General features: G+C 46.8%; 1 pseudogene; it reads right to left on the reverse strand.

Annotated features, from left to right (window-relative positions):
- Positions 1-6,554: 6,554 nt before the first annotated feature.
- LOC126107166 (5S ribosomal RNA) lies at positions 6,555-6,672 on the reverse strand (annotated as a pseudogene).
- Positions 6,673-11,171: the final 4,499 nt, after the last annotated feature.

The following is an 11,171-nucleotide window of genomic DNA, read 5'->3' on the forward strand; positions in this document are numbered from 1 at the left end:
GATCTGATCGAAGATCATCCGTGAAAACGATTGCAGAAGAACAGAACATCAACGAGAAACGTTTAGTCTAATAATAACAAGATCTTGGTATCACGATAATGCGCCATCCCATATTGCTCTGTCAGTACGGCAATTTTTAACCTCAAAACAAATTTTAGTACTACCATAGCCACCTTACTCACCAGAAATCGCTCCATGCGACTTTTTTCTATTTCCAAGAGTCGAAACGGCGGTCAAGGGACACACAAGATGTCCAAAAAGCTGTGACGAGGGTCTTGGAGGCTATTACAGAAGATGAGTTCCAGAAATGTTACCATCAATGGCAGAAGCTCTGGAAAAAGTGTGTGTGATCAGAAGGGAACTACATTGTAGGAGACAACACTAAACTTGACTAAAACGGTAAGCAATATTTTTTTCAGATCAGTCTCATTACTTTATTGTCGCACCTCGTATTAAACAACACGCTTTGCATCATCCCAGCAATATGAACCTCAACTGTGAATTGCAAACAAACCACGTAGAATGAAACTTCCTGGCAGATTAAAACTGTGTGCCCGACCGAGACTCGAACTCGGGGCCTTTGCCTTTCGCGGGCAAGTGCTCTACCATCTGAGCTACCGAAGCACGACTCACGGCCGGTACTCACAGCTTTATTTCTGCCAGTATCTCGTCTCCTACCTTCCAAACTTTACAGAAGCTCTCCTGCGAAACTTGCAGAACTAGCACTCCTGAAAGAAAGGATATTGCGGAGACATGGCTTAGCCACAGCCTGGGGGAGGTTTCCAGAATGAGATTTTCACTCTGCAGCGGAGTGTGCGCTGATATGAAACTTCCTGGGAGATTAAAACTGTGTGCCCGACCGAGACTCGAACTCGGGGCCTTTGCCTTTCGTGGGCAAGTGCTCTACCATCTGAGCTACTGAAGCACGACTCACGGCCGGTACTCACAGCTTTATTTCTGCCAGTATCTCGTCTCTTACCTTTCAGGAGTGCTAGTTCTGCAAGGTTCGCAGGAGAGCTTCTGTAAAGTTTGGAAGGTAGGAGACGAGATACTGGCAGAAGTAAAGCTGTGAGGACGGGGCGTGAGTCGTGCTTGGGGAGCTCAATTGGTAGAGCACTTGCCCGCGAAAGGCAAAGGCCCCGAGTTCGAGTCTCGGTCGGGCACACAGTTTTAATCTGCCAGGAAGTTTCATATCAGCGCACACTCCGCTGCAGAGTGCAAATCTCATTCTGGAAACCACGTAGAATATTTGACAACAACCACTTCATTCACAAATGTAAATATTTTGTAACAAACTTTTTTTCAAAATGTTAATATGTAATAACAGTTTTGCAGAAAGGATATGAAGTAACCCACTGAAGATGGCACAGAAAGTGGCGAAACATGTCTGAGTAAAGCAACAGTCCAAAGGTGTCTTGCATCAGGCGGAATCCCTCATCCAATGGGGAATTTACTCTGCCATTCTTCTGTCTGTCATTCTTGTCAGCAACCTACGAAACCAGAAACGAAATGTAATAACGTCGGTGGCACCAGGTGTGACGAAGCCGAATGCGTGCGACTGCCGTGTCTGCCGGCCGGCGAGGCGCTGTCGACGGCCAAATTGAGACGGCCCGCCGATTGGATTCGGCAGTCGGGCAGCGCCGGTGGACGCGGGTCACCGGCCGCCCGCTGTGAACGCAATCAAACAGCGCCGCGTCCACTCCACGTCCACTCCAGCAGCTGGCGGCGACATCAAAGCCGGCCGGGCCAGCCGTGCTCCACGTCCGCGGCCGTCACTCGAGTGCTGCTCCCTCCCACCCTCCCGCCAGTCCCTGTGCCGTGGCCACATTTCTTCATTCCGTACCTGCCCAGATATATCGGCGTACATTCCAATCTTCTTTTTTTTATGTTCCCTCTAACGCGACAAGCTATGGAAATACGAGGGCTGTCCAGAAAGTAAGTTACGATTGATCGCGAAATGGAAGCGACTTTGAAAATCCGATAAAGCTTTGCACACTTGTGTTGGGCAGTGTCTCTAGTATTGAGAGGTGGCATGAGCCCACTCTCATATTTCTATCTTACGATTTTCCTCTCTAATTGCATGCAGTGAAAAGTCGCTATTCCTTCACACGCGGACTTCCCACGCAGCGTCTCTCGTCACCCGGGTGGTCCGGTGACAGGCGGGCTCTGCTGATCTCTGGAAAGCGTTAAGCCGACGGGTGTGAGGAAGTCGAGTGAATGCTTTGCAGACGCCGACATTGTCAAGAGGCACGCCCGCAGGGGCCTGAAGTAGCGGCTGGGCTAGAGGTTCCGTTACTTCGCAGAAACTTGGCGAAAACACTTTCTGGCGGGCTACCAGCGAGGCGTGGGAATGACTTGTGTACCCAGGCAGTTGTGGCGGGAAAATTCCCGCGCTTTCTGCAAAATAGTAACTGTGATTGGCTTGCTCAGGGCATAGCTCCGTGACGTAGCAAAATCAGCGCAGAAATTGGCGCCAAGAATCTCCATTGGTGGAATGGTAGTGCTCCGGCAATAGAATGGAATTTTCCGCCGGTTTCCGAGTTGCTGATTGGAACGTTTAACCACGGCCACTGTCGTGAGGGCGGGAATGTTGTGTGTTCGGCCTGTACGGGTGCTCTAATGAGTCGGCTCTCCCCTTTCGGTCGAGGATGTCGAAGCAACCAGCCATCGCCTCCGGTACGCCAGATCGTGTTCTGGCAGTTAAGAAGACAGTTTGGTAATGTATGTCCGCAGCACCGGCAGATAGGGATTTCCCTAGGTGATAATCAGAGCTCAGCAGAGCGCGCCTGTTCGTCTTTTTCTAACTTTGTTCTGTCTTGAGTAGCAGCAATTAATGTTGGGTTATCTGTGTGTCTCTCTTAAGATTTGAGTGGCAAGGAATTGGCTCCACATACCACTTCGTCTTAAACCCCACAATCTAGTTTAGGGACAACTTCACCTTCATAGCGTTCGTTTGAGTATCCAATTTGGGCCAATTTGATGTATTGTAAATGTTTCATGTGTTTTTGTTTATTATTTTGTGTTTAGTCTTAATAAATCATATTGTTATTTTGGACAGAACTTTCATTCTGTTAATCGGTAGAGCAACCCTATCATTCCTCACTATGTTAATGAACTTTCGTTTATTTAACTTATTTATCAAATTAAATTATTGCAGGTGCCAAACTCTCTTCTACTCCACTGGCAGGGTTGATTAGAGTCAGTTCACGTATATTTTTTAATCCTTGTGCAACAGCAAAAGTCGGAGTTAGAATAGGGGGGGGGGCTTAGAGCATCATTTACATATGTAGATTCTAGAAGAATTTAGTGCTAGCCCCGGCACCTCGCAGGTAGCATCACGTCGCTCATTTCTGAGCTCAGAGTGAGCGCGTAAAGATGTCTAGAAAATAGTGTGTCCCGCCAAGTACGAGGGCCTGGTGAGAAATATCGCCTGAAGCTATGCAGCCAACATTACATAACTGTCGTGCTGTTTCTTCTTCAAGGCAATTCTGACCCGGATTCTGCAGGGGCAATGAAGATGCTCCTGCATCGTTTCCAATTGGAAATGTTTGATTACCCACAGTACAGCCCGTAATTGTCTCCCTCTGATTGTCATCTCTGCTCATATGAACCACTGGCTATGACGACAACATTTTGGCACAGACAACGAGCTGTAGGCCAGCGTAGAGAATTGGCGGAAAGCACTGGCGGCTGCCTTCTACGATGAGGACATTGGGAAGCTGGTTCAACGCTATGACAGATGTGCCAGTGAGAACGGCGACTACATAGAGAAGTAGCTGGGAGGTGTAGCTATCTATTACAAATAAAATATTTCAGATATTCAATGTGGTTTCCATTTCGCGATCAATCGTAAATTACTTTCTGGACAGCCCTCGTATTTCAGCTCTTGTTGTTTTAAACAGGCTAATCTTCCAGAATGAGATTTTCACTCTGCAGCAGAGTGAGCGCTGATATGAAACTTCCTGGCAGATTAAAACTGTGTGCCGGACCGAGACTCGAACTCGGGACCTTTGCCTTCGCGGGCAAGTGCAGTACCATCTGAGATACCCAAGCACGACTCACGCCCCGTCTTCACAGCTTTACTTCTGCCAGTACCTGCGTTCGCAGAAGAGCTTCTGTAAAGTTTGGAAGGTAGGAGACAAGGTATTGGCAGAAGTAAAGCTGTGAGGACGGGGCGTGAGTCGTGCTTGGGTAGCTCAGCTGGTAGAGCACTTGCCCGCGAAAGGCAAAGGTCCTGAGTTCGAGTCTCAGTCCCCACACAGTTTTAATCTGCTAGGAAGTTTCACATCAGTGCACACTCCGCTGCAGAGTGAAAATCTCATTCTGGAAACATCCCCCAGGCTGTGGCTAAGCCATGTCTCCGCAATATCCTTTCTTTCAGGAGTGCTAGTTCTGCAAGGTTCGCAGGAGAGCTTCTGTAAAGTTTGGAAGGTAGGAGGCGATCTGACGGGAACCGGTGTTCCACTGTGGCAAGGTCGTTGTCCAACAACCCTACCACAACAAAGGTCAAAATTTAATAATGATTGTGGTGTTGCTCACGCTGCTAAATACTGCATTTTCGGGCAACAACAAAGTTATTGTGTGGCAGGTGTCATTAGAGCACAGTTAATAAAGTCATTTCATGTAATAATGAATAAACTAGGCACTCATCTTTACGTGTTTCCCACGCTGGTCTTGTTGTAAAATCATGGCTCAATCGTCGAAAATCTAGGTGGTGATGATTCCAAGCTCGGATGCAAAGAGGCCTAAGTTTTATTATGCGATATTCAAAAGTTTTATAGATGAGTTTCACAAACCATTCTTGAAGATTAAACCTTTGAAAGTTAGCACAATGGTGATGTAAAAAAGTACTCAGCACTCCGAATTTAAGTTACACTTGCCGGCCGGTGTGGCCGAGCGGTTCTAGGCGCTTCAGTCTGGAACCGCGCGACCGCTACGGTCGCAGGTTCGAATCCTGCCTCGGACATGGATGTGTGTGATGTCCTTAGGTTTGTTAGGTTTAAGTAGTTCTAAGTTCTAGGGGACTGATGACTTCAGATGTTAAGTCCCATAGTGCTCAGAGCCATTTAAGTTACACTTGTTTTTTATTACTTTTGCTGCAATATCACGTAACACACAAAACATCACTTCAGAATACAAAACATACTTGAAAATATCTTCCTCACTGTTAAAGTTCACATTCTATAAGCTGACGACAATATGCGTCGTTCCAACATGACGTCCAAGACTTGACTTCTTCAAGGTCCGACTCTCTAACAACTAACTAATAATCGCGTACGCGCCCAAAAATCAGAGTTACAGGTACGTCAAAGATCATAGTGACAAAAGAAAGAATACACATAAGAATAATATCATTGCAATACATATCAAAATACCTCTACATTATTGAAATCAAATCTGAATGTTGTCTCAGAAATATGTTACCTATTCTACAGAAACACAGTAGAATATTGCTTGTATCGAGGGGTTCAGTTGAGGTGCCGTAATGGTTACGTAATTCAAGTACCATTACACGCTGAAGAGTGAAAATCTCATTCTGGAAGTTATGCTCTGAGGATGGGGTGTGAGTCGTGCTTGGGTGATTCAGATGGTAGAGCACTTGCATGCGAAAGGCAAAGGTCCCAAGTTCGAGCCTCGGTCCGGCACACAGTTTTAATCTGCCAGGAACTTTCATATCAGCGCACACTCCGCTGCAGAGTGAAAATCTCATTCTGGAAGTAAGGCTGTGAGGACGAGGTTTGAGTCGTGCTTGGGTAGCTCAGTTGGTGGAGCACTTGCCAGAGAAGGACAAAGGTCCCGAGTTCGAGTCACGTTCCGGCACACAGTTCTAATCTGCCAGGAAGTCTCAGGCTAATCTTATCTATGGTGTCAGTACAGAGACAGCGATTTGTGATCATGAAATCACGATAGTTACTCTTGTTGCTGTGGTCTGTCCGAGACTTGTTTGATGCAGCTCTCCATTCCACTTCGTCCTGTCCGAGCCTCTTCATCTGCAACTGCTGCAACCTACATCTCTCATAATCTCCTTACTGTATTTATCTCTTTGTCTCCCTCTACGATTTCTACCCCACCACACTTCCATCCAGTGTTAAATTGGTGATCGCTTGATGTCTCAGAATGTGCCCTATCAACTGCTTGCTTCTTCTAGTCAGGTTGCACCACAAATTACTTTTCTTCCCAATTATGTTCACTGCCTGCTCATTAGTTATGTGATCTACCCATCTAATCTTTGGCATTGGTCTGTAGCAGGACATTTCAAAAGCTTCTACTCTCTTCATGTCTAAATTGTTTATCGTTCATTTTTCAATCCCAAACATGGCTGTGTCCGGACAAATACCTTCAGAAAAGACTTGCCCTCCTTCTTCAGGCCACAAGTGGTCCATCGGGACCATCCGACCGCTGTGTCACCCCTAGCTAAGGATGCGGATAGGAGGGGCGTGTGGTCAGCACACCGCTCTCCCGGTCGTTATGATGGTTTTCTGTGACCGGAGCCGCTACTATTCGGTCGAGTAGCTCCTCAGTTGGCATGATGAGGCTGACTGCACCCCAAAAAATGGCAACAGCGCATGGCGGCCTGGATGGTCACCCATCCAAGTGCCGGCCACGTCCGACCGCGCTTAACTTCGGTGATCTGACGGGAGCCGGTGTAGCCACTGCGGCAAGGCCGTTGCCTCGGAAATGACTGGCTAACACTTAAATCTACAGGGTGTTTCAAAAATGACCGGTATATTTGAAACGGCAATAAAAACTAAACGAGCAGAGATAGAAATACACCATTTGTTGCAATATGCTTGGGACAACAGTACATTTTCAGGCGGACAAACTTTCGAAATTACAGTAGTTACAATTTTCAACAACAGATGGCGCTGCAAGTGATGTGAACGATACAGACGACAACGCAGTCTGTGGGTGCGCCATTCTGTACGTCATCTTTCTGCTGTAAGCGTGTGCTGTTCACAACGTGCAAGTGTGCTGTAGACAACATGGTTTATTCCTTAGAACAGAGGATTTTTCAGGTGTTGGAATTCCACCGCCTAGAACACAGTGTTGTTGCAACAAGACGAAGTTTTCAACGGAGGTTTAATGTAACCAAATGACCGAAAAGCGATACAATAAAGGATCTGTTTGAAAAATTTCAACGGACTGGGAACGTGACGGATGAACGTGCTGGAAAGGTAGGGCGACCGCATACGGCACCCACAGAGGGCAACGTGCAGCTAGTGCAGCAGGTGATCCGACAGCGGCCTCGGGTTTCCGTTCGCCGTGTTGCAGCTGCGGTCCAAATGACGCCAACGTCCACGTATCGTCTCCTGCGCCAGAGTTTACACCTCTAAACATACAAAATTCAAATGCGGCAACCCCTCAGCGCCGCAACCATTGCTGCACGAGAGACATTCGCTAACGATATAGTGCACAGGATTGATGACGGCGATATGCATGTGGGCAGCATTTGGTTTACTGACGAACCTTATTTTTACATGGACGGCTTCGTCAATAAACAGAACTGGCGCATATGGGGAACCGAAAAGCCCCATGTTGCAGTCCCATCGTCCCTGCATCCTCAAAAAGTACTGGTCTGGGCCGCCATTTGTTCCAAAGGAATCATTGGCCCATTTTTCAGATCCGAAACGATTACTGCATCTCGCTATCTGGACATTCTTCGTGAATTTGTGGCGGTACAAACTGCCTTAGACGACACTGCGAACACCTCGTGGTTTATGCAAGATGGTGCCCGGCCACATCGCACGGCCGACGTCTTTAATTTCCTGAATGAATATTTCGATGATCGTGTGATTGCTTTGGGCTATCCGAAACATACAGGAGGCGGCGTGGATTGGCCTCCCTATTCGCCAGACATGAACCCCTGTGACTTCTTTCTGTGGGGACACTTGAAAGACCAGGTGTACCGCCAGAATCCAGAAACAATTGAACAGCTGAAGCAGTACATCTCATCTGCATGTGAAGCCATTCCGCCAGACACGTTGTCAAAGGTTTCGGGTAATTTCATTCAGAGACTACGCCATATTATTGCTACGCATGGTGGATATGTGCAAAATATCGTACTGTAGAGTTTCCCAGACCGCAGCGCCATCTGTTGTTGAAAATTGTAACTACTGTAATTTCGAATGTTTGTCTGCCTGAAAATGTACTGTTGTCCCAAGCATATTGCAACAAACGGTGTATTTCTATCGCTGCTCGTTTAGTTTTTATTGCCGTTTCAAATATACCGGTCATTTTTGAAACACCCTGTATATTCACTACTCTGTTTTACTTATTTTCCGCAGTTTTGCGCAGTGTAACAAATTCGGCAAGTTACGCTATGCGATCAAAAGCATCCGGACACCCCCCCCCCCCCCAAAACATAGGTTTTTCAGATTAGGTGCATTGTGCTGCCGTTTACTGCAAGGTCCCCATATCGGTCATTAGACATCGTGAGAGAGCAGAAAGGGGGGCTCTGCAGAACTCAGGGACTTCGAAAGTGGTCAGGTGATTGGGTGTCATTTGTCTCATACGTCTGTATGCGAAATTTCCACTCTCCTTAACAACCCTAGGTCCGCTATTTCCGATGTGATAGTGAAGTGGAAACGTGAACGTACAGCACAAAACCGTGCAGACCGACCTCGTCTGTAGACTGACAGTTGAAGAGGTTCGTAATCTGCAATAGGCAGACATATATCCACATAGGGATTCCAAACTGCTTCAGGATACACTGCAAGTACTATGACAGTGAGGCGAGAGGTGAGAAAACTTGGATTTCATGGTCGAGCGGCTGCTCATAAGCCACACATCACGTCGGTATATGCCAAACGACGCCTTGCTTGTTGTAAGGAGCGTAAACATTGGACGATTGAACAGCGGAAAAACGTTGAGTGACGAATCAGGGTACACAATGTGGCGATCCGTCGGAAGGCTGTGGGTAGGACGAATGCCCGGTGAAGTTCATCTACTAGTGTGTGTAGTGCCAACAGTAAAATTCGGAGGCGGTGGTGTTATGCACCCCTTGTTGTTTTGCATGGCACTATCACAGCACATGCCTACATTCATGTTTTAATCACCTTCTTGCTTCCCTCTGTTGAAGACCAATTCGAGGATGGCGACTGCAACTTTAAACACGATCGAACACCTGTTCTTAATGCACGGCCTATGGCGGAGTGGTTACACGATCATAACATCCCTGTAATGGACTGGTCTGCACAGAGTCCTGACCTGAATCCTATAGAGCACCTTCGTGCTAGGCGTCACCGACTTCGATACCTCTCCACAGTTCAGCACACCGTGAAGAATGGGCTGCCATTCCCCAGGAAACCTTCCAGCACCTAGTTGAACGTATGCCAGCGAGTGTGGAAGCTGCCATCAAGGCTAAGGGTGGGACAACACCATATTGAATTCCAGCATCACCTATGGAGGGCGCCACGAACTTGTGATTTTCAGCCAGGTGTCCGGATACTTTTGATCACATAGTGAATGTGCCGACACTGCGTCGTGCCGTGTTGCGACTTCGCGCCACAGCAACGCCTCGTGTCACGTTGCTTGCTTGATGCCATGACGTTGCATCACGTCCGGTCGACATCACGACGTTGTTAGCTTTGCTCTCGATTTAAGAGTGTGTATCATTGCTAAGCCACCACTCCATTACTAGTGTTAGAAACGAACACGTGCGTAGGAATAGTGAAGTCATAGATAATTCTGTAAGCCAAAGGCATTGTATGCCAAACACTACCTTAAATGACGGGAGTATGTGACATCATAGTAAAATTCTGATGCTCCGACCAAAGACACTGTATTTGTAGCACAACTCTAGAGTGAGTCGTCCAGTATCTTTGACAACCCCAGCGAAAGTCATGCCGTCTGCTGGATCACCCCGCCTCACACTCCGACGTGTGGGCGTGTAGCCGCGAACGCCGAAGATCGGGGAAACAGTGGCCAGCAATTGCCGAGAAAGTTATGGTTGGTACCTAAAATGACCGCTATATCAGTTGTGGCCGAGAGATCTCCCACCCGTGGTAATAACGGCAAATAGATCCCAATACTGGGATACTCTCTATCAAATTCTAAAGGTGGCAGGGGTAAAATACAGGGAGCGAAAGGCTATTTACAATTTGTACAGAAACCAGATGGCAGTTATAAGAGTCGAGGGACATGAAAGGGAAGCAGTGGTTGGGAATGGAGTAAGACAGGGTTGTAGCCTCTCCCCGATGTTATTCAATCTGTATATTGAGCAAGCAGTAAAGGAAACAAAAGATAAATTCGGAGTAGGTATTAAAATCCATGGAGAAGAAATAAAAACTTTGAGGTTCGCCGATGACATTGTAATTCTGTCGGAGACAGCAAAGGACTTGGAAGAGCAGTTGAACGGAATGGATGGTGTCTTGAAGGGAGGATATAAGATGAACATCAACAAAAGCAAAACGAGGATAATGGAATGTAGTCGAATTAAGTCGGGTGATGTTGAGGGTATTAGATTAGGAAATGAGACACTTAAAGTAGTAAAGGAGTTTTGCTATTTGGGGAGCAAAATAACTGATGATGGTCGAAGTAGAGAGGATATAAAATGTAGACTGGCAATGGCAAGGAAAGCGTTTCTGAAGAAGAGAAATTTGTTAACATCGAGTATAGATTTAAGTGTCAGGAAGTCATTTCTGAAAGTATTTGTATGGAGTGTAGCTATGTATGGAAGTGAAACATGGACGGTAAATAGTTTGGACAAGAAGAGAATAGAAGCTTTCGAAATGTGGTGCTACAGAAGAATGCTGAAGATTAGATGGGTAGATCACGTAACTAATGAGGAGGTACTGAATAGGATTGGGGAGAAGAGGAGTTTGTGGCACAACTTGACCAGAAGAAGGGATCGGTTGGTAGGACATATTCTGAGGCATCAAGGGATCACCAATTTAGTATTGGAGGGCAGCGTGGAGGGTAAAAATCGTAGGGGGAGACCAAGAGATGAATACACTAAGCAGATTCAGAAGGATGTAGGTTGCAGTAGGTACTGGGAGATGAAGAAGCTTGCACAGGATAGAGTAGCATGGAGAGCTGCATCGAACCAGTCTCAGGACTGAAGACAACAACAACAACAGATCCCAAGACTTGGTTCAAAAATGGCTCTGAGCACTATGGGACTCAACTGCTGAGGTCATTAGTCCCCTAGAACTTAGAACTAGTTAAACCTA

This window comes from Schistocerca cancellata, chromosome 10 (assembly GCF_023864275.1).
Source record: "Schistocerca cancellata isolate TAMUIC-IGC-003103 chromosome 10, iqSchCanc2.1, whole genome shotgun sequence".
NCBI classification, from domain to species: domain Eukaryota; kingdom Metazoa; phylum Arthropoda; class Insecta; order Orthoptera; family Acrididae; genus Schistocerca; species Schistocerca cancellata.